Here is a 9,999-nt window from a genome sequence, read left to right as displayed (position 1 = left end):
CAACCGGTTAAATGCGTCATTTCGGGCGAGCAGTGAATGGTTGGGGACCCCTCCCCCCCCCCCCCCCCAGTCAGACGGGGTCTTCTGTGCGTGCGAACTTGGCTCCGCAGGCGCCGTCCTCGGAACGCTTTGTTACTGGGTTTGCCATCACAGAACGCCGGTGGGATCCAGGGGGGCTTCGTCTCCCTAAGCTAGACTCCCGCACAGCCCTGGACCAAGCGAATGCTCCCAGCAGAGCCAGGATCTACCCAGGCGACCCAAGCGCTGGGCCAAAGCCGCTTTGTTAAAACAGGAAAATCTTCCTCGTTTTCTGTATACCTTTCTCATCCATGGGAGCTGCCTCTGGCTGCCAGGCTGCAGGAGCTGCTTCATTGTGGGCATGTCGCTGATCCTGGTCTTCAAAGCCTGCCGTGCACAAAGCAGAGATTCAGGGAGGCGCTCCATGACCCAAACCACCTACCAGCCAGGCCCAGGAAATCTGAGACGGCCTGGTCAAAGACCAAGTGAGTGCCAGCATCAGCAGCTACATGGAGACTGGAGGTGGACACAGTAGTTAAGACGTATGTATCAGCCCTGGGTCTCTTGTGAAAGGCAACTTGATCCTGGAGTAGCATCAGCCTCAACTTTTCTTGCATAGAATGTGTGTGTGTGTGTGTGTGTGTGTGTGTGTGTGTGTGTGTGTGTGTGTGTGTGTGTGTGTGTTCGTTCCATATGCCTTTACTGGAGCTTGAACTTAAGGCCTGGGCACTGTCTCAGTTTTTTTTTTCCCCTCTTCAAGGCTATTATTCTACCACTTGAGCCACAGCTCCACTTGGGCTTTTTGCTGGTCAATGGGAGATAGGAGTCTCATGGACTCTTTGTCCAGGCTGGCTTTGACCCATGATTCCCAGATATCAGCCTCCTGAGCAGTGAGGATTGCAGGTGTGAGCCACCTGTGTCTGGTCCATGGTTTCTGTTAAAGCAGAACAAGTGCCAGAAAGCTCAGTTGTGAAGTCCCAAGGATGGGACGTGCAGCCCTGGGGAGGCCGGGGTGGAGCGCATGCGCACAGAGGCTCCTGTCCCATCCAGGACAGAGGGGTGCAGCACATGGGCACAGAAGCTCCTGTCCCATTCCGGACGGGAGAGCCACGCCCGCTCTGCCAAGTGAGGTGGGTCACCTGCAGCCGAGCGAAGCCGGCGAGGAGTTGTAGATCATCTCTACCAGGTGAATGTCAGCCTTACTCAGTCAGTTGTCAACTAGGAAGTCTTGCCCATGGCTCTTGAACACCTGCAGGATTGGGGGATGAGACTGTGAACACACATACACACAGCTAGACTAGGGCCCCGTTTCTCCCTGGGGCTCCCTATCCTATTTTTCCTCCTTAGCTACCTCTGGGCAGGTGTTGAGTGCAGTTCTTGCCTGACTCAGGACAGTGAGGAGCAGGCTCTTCTCCTCAATTGAGCATCGCTGTGGTAGCCGCCTCTCCCACCCCATCTGCTCCTTCAGAACGGCTGCATCCTGCTTCTATCGGCCAATCCACTGAGAAGGGTGTGGCCCAGCAGTTCAGGAAGAACCTGTCCACTCGGCTCTCTCCCATCTTCTCTGGCATACTTCTTCCTGTGTGTAGACCATGTCAGGGTCTCCGATTTCCTAGGATCTGAGGCAAACCTGAGTGAACTTAAACTTGTCACCTCCTTTGCCACACTTACATTGTGTAGAATCTATATGACAGATTCCAAAGTTCAAAAGCACCAATGTCTGACGCCTACTTTTCAATGCATGAAAAGTATGTCTGCGTTATAGACAGGGGTGGAGAGCAGACGCATATGATAAAGCCAGGAATCCGTGGAGAGTTTCAGCATGGTCATTAAATATTTCAACCTTTCTAAATGTATGGAATTTTGCATCACAAAATCAAGGGGGGCTCATGCCTGTAATCCTAGCTACTCAGGAGACTGAGACCTGAGAATCGTGGCTCAAAGCCAGCCTGGGCAGGAACGTCCATGAAACTTATCTCCAATAGCCACCAGAAAATCGGAAGTGATGTGGTGGCTCAAAATGGTAGAGCACTAGCCTTGAGTGAAAAAGCTCAGGGACAGTGCCCAGGCCCTGAGTTAAAGTTCCACGACTGACCAAACACATGAAATGAAAAAGAAATTGAGGCACTCTGTGGTATGTATTAAACTGTCACAATAATATTTTAGTTTTAAATAATTAGTAGAAAACGCACACATGGCAGTACCCATTAAAGGAAATATGTGGGCAAATACCCTGGAGAGTGCCCTCGACCCATCTGCCCTGTGGCTAGACGCCAGCCATCCCGGAGGCGGGAAGCCGCTCCTCCTTGAGGACTAAATCTGTCAGCACCCTGATCCTGTCCTCCCCAGCTTCCAGAATTGTGGACAGATGAACGTGTGTTGTCTAAGTGGCCTGTGAGACACCTTCCAGAACAAAGTCACCTCTAAACTCTTCTTTCAGAGACAGGGTCTTAAACATTTAAAGTGACAGGCTGAGCTTGAACCCGCAATCCTTCTGCCTCATTTTCCTGAATGTGGGGATTATTGGTGTGTGCCACCATGCCCGGCTCTCTCTACACATTGTCGCCCTTAATAGTGAGACAGCTTCCACTTAGCTTTTCGAAAGCAGGGAAATACCGGCTTTTTGCTTTCTCTATGCCTAAGGGCAATGTTTTCTTCCTTTTTGCCAGGTGGATCAGATGGGTAAAGAATAAATATCTCATTCAAATCCACCAAACCCTCTGAACACATATCAATCCTGAAAAACAAAGACAACCAAACTGTCATGGCCTCCTGTAATTTGCCTCTACTGGGCTGGGGTTTATTGTGTGCCAGCCATTGTGCTAGCATTTTTAGGTATACATTAGCAGGCTTATTAGTGCAACCTACAGAGAGCTTATGTCTAAAACTATTGCTATGTTGGGAGCCAAAATTGAGTCTCTCAACATAATAGGCTCGACTATCTCACTGGAACATCTTGAGGCTGAGTTTACAGAATCCAACCCTCATCCTGCCCTAAGTAAACATCCGACCACCCTTTCCCCCTGCCCTGAGCAAACATCCTGCACTGCTATGGCCAATGAAAAAGCTTCCTTAACGGCCAATGAAAAAGCTTCCTTATTCCAAGCATATAAATACCCCTGTGTGAAAAATAAAAATTTGCAGCTTGATCAGAACCCTTGTCTTGCTGTCATTCTTCGTGTCTCTTGTCCCTTCATTCCTTCTAGCTTAGGTTCACTGCCCTCGTTGACGTCCTGCGGGTCGGGACATTGCTATATACATGACCAAATAACAGTACAAAGAGCATCTGTGACCCATCTGGAGAGTCACGAGAGAACCGCAAATATTATGTGTGCCACGTACGCTCACTTAGCTTTTTTGCACAAGGCTTTCACTCTACTACTTGAGTCACACCTCCACTTCCAGCATTTTGGGGTTCATTGGCAGTAAGAGTCTCACAGACTTTTCTTTCCAGGATTGGCTTCAAGCCCTGTTCCTCAAATCTCAGCTTCCTGAGGATTACAAGTGTGAGCTACCAGCACCTGGCCTCTCCTGTACCATCATAGTACTGCTTAGGCTGTTCAGGCCTGAGTCCTCCCGCTACAGACCCAGTAAGTCCAAGATCCACCCGGCCGCCGCTCAGGCGTGGCTGGTCCCTCTCACCTGCTGTCGAGGCCAGACTCCTGTTTTCAGTGTTAGAAATTCTCTCAGATATTCCCCGCACACACTGCTCACCGCCTTCCCGTGCGCGGCTGTCCAACTCCGTTCTCGTCTGCAGTCCCTGAGATGCCGCGGAGAAAGTCCTGGTGTGGGCGGGGCCTCAGCCTCCAGCAGTGTTTGGCACCTGTCACCTTCATGTCTTCTGTTGCAAGCTAGACTTTCCACAGTCCTAAATAGAACCGCTATAGTGTCGTGCACTCGCACACCCATTTTCAGTCCTTGAAAGCGTGATTAACAAAAATAATAGCAGATTTTTTTGGTGGTGGTGGGGGTGGTGGTTGTCGGGCCTGAACTCTGGGCCTGGGCGCTGTTCCTCAGCTCTTCAGCCCAAGGCTAGCGCTCTACCACTTGAGCCACAGCGCCACTTCCAGCTTTGTCTGCTCATGTGGTGCTGAGGAATCGAACCCAGGGCCTCATGCATGCAAGGCAAGCGCTCTACCACTGAGCCACCTTCCCAGCCCAGAATTTTTTTTAATCACCTCAAAACGAACACATGTCTGCCTCTAATATACCACTCCTCCGTCTAGCCTGATACACCACTCCTCTACTCTGTGCTCCTGTTTCATCGGAAGGAATCCTCTTCCACGTGGCCTGTGTTTGGCTTCTTCTCTGTGACGTAGTATTTCCAAACATTCACCCGTGCCATTACGTGCTTCTGCACATCATTCCTCTTCATGGCCAACGACTGTTTTCAGAGCATTTTGTGGATTCATCCAGCCAAGAGGGAGGCATTTTGAACATGAGCAGTTCTTCCTCCTGGCCCGTGTCATCCCTGTACCCATCAACCACCCTCTCGTCACTCCTCCATCTCGCAAACTCCAGGCTCAGACGATCCCTTCCTTCTCTGAGCCTGCTGTGAGCTGCTGTGAGCTGCTGTGGCATGGGCGGGGCTTTGGGCCTCTCGCACTGTCCTTCACTACAGAGCCCTGTCTTGTGTTGTTCGGAGGAAGGCAAAGCGAGGACCAGCAGGTATTGCACAGTTATTTCCCTTCTTCCTAAGGCCGTGAGGTATTTCCATACTCATCATCAATGTGACCACTTTCCCATTGTACCATGAGACTGCCTACAGCTTTCCAGTGAAAGAGCTGCTGTTTATTCCTTGTGGTCCCATCTATGCGTGGAGAAGCCCTCCTGCTCTCCTTCCCACACACTTTGAATGTTGCAAACAGTGCTGCCATGGACTCTGCTGTACCAGCATTAGTGAGGTATACTTTATTGCTTGGATGCACACAAGGACATTGGACCGAGGGGTCACTGAGGATTCTGCATTTCATTTTCTGAGGAGCTGCAGATTGGCCCATCCACCAAGACAGCAGATTGGCAGCTTTGGGTGGGGGGGCTGATTCAGTCTGGTTGCTTTAGTCCTCCGTGACGGGATTCAGTGATCCCAGTATCACAGACAGTCTACCTGACTGTCTAGGAAATTAGGTTTCTGGACATCATTAGGACAATTTCCAGAAATTTGCAACCACCATAAGAGACCCTTCCGTTCCCATCCCCTCATCTCTGGACCTTTGACCGCACTGTCCCTTCCTGCGAGCAGCCATCGCAGTCCAGCCCAGAACCTGGTTCTTCCTAAATCAAGGCTGATCCGTTTGTGCTGGGAGTGCCTGTGCTGTGTGTCTCTGGGACCATCCTCAGCTACAGTCCTGCTCCTAGATCCACCCAAGCTTAGTTTCCTTCATGCCACAGGACCCCGCCACATGTGACCTCAGTGTGCGTGCCCAAGTCCAGCCTAATGCTGTCCACCCCCCACCCCCCCCACCAATCCCGCTTCTTTAATGAGTGATCCAAGCCTTTGTGTGCTCTCACTTGGTGTAGGAACAGAAAATCTACCGTACGGGGCTCTTTCCTTCAGGTCCTTTCTGTAGAGATTGTATTTGCTGGAAAAGTAGTTGCAAATGGCTTGTGTCTGCGCCAGCTTCATGCCATCAATCTCTACCATCGGCACCTGCTGGAACACCAAAACCCCATCTTTCTGGAGAAAGGAAGAATAAGAAAAAGAAATGTCACTGGGTTGAAAACAGTCAAGATGATTGAGAGTTTAAAAGGAAATACAGCTATTTGATAACATTTCTAATAAAGTTAATTTTTAAGCTTTCTGTAGTCCTTGTTTGACTTTGCTTTTTTCCCTTTTGTTACCGTACTATTTGATTTCTGACCCTGGTACCCATCCAGAGCCAGCTAGGCAACTTACATTTCTCTGTGCTGACTTATCTTCACACTTACCTTAGGAAGAATGGGAGAGACTGCAACAAGGGCTCATGGCATTCCTACATGAAGATCGGCTCTAAGAGGAGATTCTATGTAGAGCCCTTGGTGTCTTCTTCAAATAACAGACTGGAAGAGGCATGCAAGGCGGGCACCAGCCCCTCCCCTCAGGCCTGCGATGACTAGCACTACCTACAAATTCAATACCATCTCACTATTGACCCTACACCATTGCTGAGAATCACCACTGTCAGCCCATCCTCTTGTCATCTCACACATGTCTCTGTGAGCCCTTGCATGAAGCAGTGTGGCCTCCTAGGCCAACCGTAGTCTAGTACAGTGCAGAAAGCATGACAAGGCAAGAAGCGGACGGGCTCAGGGTCCTGGGGACAGCTCCCGAGCGCTGGTCCAACCTTCCTGTCTCCAAAAGAGTACCCAGACTCAAATGCAAAGCCCTGCTCTCTCTCGTGTGTTAGCCGCGCCCCCTCTCCGCCTCTCTGCCCTCCCCAGATGCCGCCCTACCCGCACACTGGCAGTGCCTTCTGTTTCCACCTTCTACACTGACTTGAGATTCTAAACTTTTTCTTACCACGTCTTAACTTTTCCAAGACTTCGTTGGTGTGTATAAATTTCTCTTCAAACTGGAAAACAGAAAGAGTAAGATGTTGGTTTATCCCTTAGTGTTGTGGGCTTTTCATCAACTTGCTGCCTCCTCTCTGCTGCATATTGTAGCAAGGGAAAGACATCTGAATGTGGCAGCACAAGAGAGTCACAGCATGGCCATCTGGAACTTTCCATTAAAGCCATCAAGAAGAGCTCATGAGCCAGTTTGTCACTGCTCCTTTTTCAGGTCATTCCACCTGGACTCTGACGCCCACCAACATCTATGGCTAGAGCACGATCTGAGAGATGTTTCGCTGCAGTGCAAGGAAGGCAGGCACAGTGAAACTCTGGCGATGGAGCTGTAATGTCTCAGGAGAGCCCGTGTCTTCAGGGAGGTTGGAGGAGATCTTGTGTCCCTCAGCATGGGACCTGTCCTGGGCCAACAGCCATCTCATTCTCTGTGAGCAGGGAACTCAGCTACAGTACACCACCCTGGCCCCCAGGCCCTCTGGCCTGGCTGAAATGCATCCTGGGTGTTGCAGCTTGAATTCTTGCCATTAGAACTTCCTCTCTAGTATAATGGGATTCATGGTATCTCCAGTTGAGGGAAGGTTTACCCACATGTCAACTTCATAATCTTAGGTGATCATGGGAGTTCCACAACAGATTTTCACCAGAATACTAGGCACTGGCTTGCCTATCTGCAGACACCGTGGGGTGAAGAAGAGGAAGCATGGGTTCTGTGATTGCACATGTCACTCTTTTTCCTTCCTTCCTTCCTTCCTTTCTTTCTTTCTTTCTTCCTTCCTTCCTTTCTTTCTTTCTTTCTTTCTTTCTTTCTTTCTTTCTTTCTTTCTTTCTTTCTTTCTTTCTTTCTTTCTTTCTTTCTTTTCTTTCTTTCTTTCTTTCTTTTCTTTCTTTGCCGGTCCTGGGGTTTGAACTCAGCCTGGGCACTGTCCCTGAGCTGTTTCTTGCTCAAGGCTAGCACTCTACCACTTGACCCACAGACCCACTTCCATTTTTTTTCTGTGTATGTGGTGCTGAGGAATCAAACCCAGGGCTTCACACATGCTAGGCAAGCACTCTACCACTAAGCCACCTTCCCAGCGCCTTTTCTCTTTGGGGCTCTGTGTGGGGTGGATGTTTAGATGAGAAGGAAGTCAGATTACCTATTTTAAGAAAAAAAAAAAATCCTAGCCGGCGCTGGTGGCTCACGCCTGTAATCCTAGCTACTCAGGAGGCTGAGATCTGAGGATTGTGGTTCAAAGCCAGCTGGGGCAGGAACATCCGTGAGACTCTTCTCTCCAATTAACCACCAGAAAACCAGAAGTGGTGCTGTGGCTCAAGTGGTAGAGCACTAGCCTTGAGCTGAAGAGCTGAGGGACAGCGCCCAGGCCCAGAGTTCAAGCCCCACAACCGACAAAAAAAAAAAAAAAAGGAAAAAAAATCCTAGAAAGGCATTATGGTTTGCATTTTCTGTGTTTTTAAAATTTTTTTGTCAGTCATGGGGTGTGAACTCAGGGCCTAGGCGCTGTCTCTGAGCTCTTTTGCTCAAGGCTAGCACTCTACCTCACTTCCAGTTTTTGAGTATTTAACTGGAGATAAGAGTCTCAAGGACTTTTCTGACCAGCCTGGCTTCAAATAGCAATCCTTAGATCTCAGCTGCCTGAGGAGCTAGGATTTCAGATGTGAACCACTGGCGCCCAACCTCTGTGTGCTTTTTAATTTGAGAGTCCCAGACATTCATAAGGCAATGGAAGCCGGCAGCTGGTGGCTCACACCTGTCATCCTAGCTACTCAGGAGGCTGAGATCTGAGGACTGCGGTTCAAAGCCAGCCCAGGCAGGAAAGTCTGTGAGACTCTTATCTCCAATAAACTACCAGAAAACCGGAAGTAGCGCTGTGGCTCAAGTGGTAGAGCGCTCACCTTGAGCTGAAGAGCTGAGGGACAGTGTCCAGGCCCAGAGTTCAAGCCCCACAACCGGCTAAGAAAAAAAAGGCAATGGAGGTAAATGCAATCCTATCTCTGGAGGCTGCCAACACCGGACTATGAAAGTGAGGAATCACTAGAAGACCTTTCACCCTTCTCCTGTGCTCCCACCTGGGGGTCAAGCGCTCCCCAGAGGACCTGTGTTTTCTTCCCCGGAACGGATCGGAACGGATCGCCTCACCCAGTCACTGGTGGCCAGCGGGGGCCAGTGCCCTCCCATCTGTGTCCCGAGCCCTCCGCGCCTTGCAGTCATTTAAAGCAGACACCGCGTGTTGTAGATCTCATCCTGCAATACTCTCCCTAAAACACACGCATTGCTTCGGGGGAAAAAAGCACGGTACATTTCTCATCTAAAACAGTCGTAATGCCTTAATGTCACCAAAGAATAATTTCTAGTTCTTGTACAATGCCAATTATTTCACTTTAGGGCCTCATGCAAATTAGGTGTACCCGTTGTGACAGGCTCCTTAATTTGTTTTACCAACTGTGCTGACTGAAATTTATTCAAAATTCAAAAAACATTATTCAAGATCTTTTATGGAAGGCACAGTTCTCTTTTGTCTGTTTTTATTTGTATGTTTGAGACAGGCTCTGTCTGTGCAGCCCAGGCTGACTTTGGACTTTTGCCTCCCAGCTGCCTGGCTTACAGGCACAATCACCCTGCCACGGCAGTACTCGTGACAGGTCACTTAGAAACCTCTCCTGATGGGGGAAATGCGTCTGAGACAGCCAACGTTAGGTCCAACGGGACAAGGGACAAGGCTGAGAACCTACCTCTACCCCAGCAGCTGCCAGGAACCAGCGGATGGACTCCATCCTGCCCCTCATCATAGTGAAGCAAAGGCTTCCCAGACATGTCTGTAGTCTCGTGGTATCACTAAACAAGAACAAATGAATGAATGAACAGTCCACAAAAGCAAAATGTACTTTGAGATTCTGGCTCATAATGCCACACTACAGAATGACTTGCAGGAGGGACTGAAGAGCAGCTGGTGGGGGGGGGGTCCATGTGTGGTCTCCATCCTGGGATGACGCAGCCCTGCCCTCACCTTCCAGCTTTGCTCACTTGGGGACAGGAACAGAGCAGCCCGTGTCCTACAGTGCCAAGAACCGGGAGGCTGGGCGTGGGAGCCCAGGGGGCACACTGGTGGGGAGAGGGGAACAGGCCGGGCCCCAGCTCCGGAGCTGCTTTGTTCAGGAGCTCACAGTGTGGCTCAGTCTCACCCCAGATAGAGCCCTTACCTAACTTACACAGGCAAACGTGCTTTCTTTCTTTCTTTCTCTGTTAGAATTCTATTTTATATGTATTTTTTTACTGTTGGGTTAAGTTGTATTAAACTGTCTACATGAAAACCTTGTATGTATACTAACTATAAACTGTAAGCAATTAAAATTTAATGGCTACAGCATAATGAGCAGTGTCTCATTTTTGCCTTCATGCAATCATCATAAAGTTTACTTGGTATAAAAACTTTTACG

At 49.6% G+C, this 9,999-nt stretch overlaps 1 pseudogene; it reads right to left on the bottom strand.

Moving 5' to 3' along the window:
- Positions 1 to 283: 283 nt before the first annotated feature.
- LOC138823749 (glutathione S-transferase A6-like) lies at positions 284 to 9,376 on the bottom strand (annotated as a pseudogene).
- Positions 9,377 to 9,999: the final 623 nt, after the last annotated feature.

The sequence above is a fragment of the Dipodomys merriami genome, unplaced genomic scaffold, assembly GCF_024711535.1.
Source record: "Dipodomys merriami isolate MVZ:Mamm:240054 unplaced genomic scaffold, mDipMer1.0.p SCAF_122, whole genome shotgun sequence".
In the NCBI taxonomy this organism is placed as follows: domain Eukaryota; kingdom Metazoa; phylum Chordata; class Mammalia; order Rodentia; family Heteromyidae; genus Dipodomys; species Dipodomys merriami.
The sequence above is the reverse complement of the archived record's forward strand: the minus strand, read 5'-3'. Positions and strand labels throughout refer to the sequence as shown.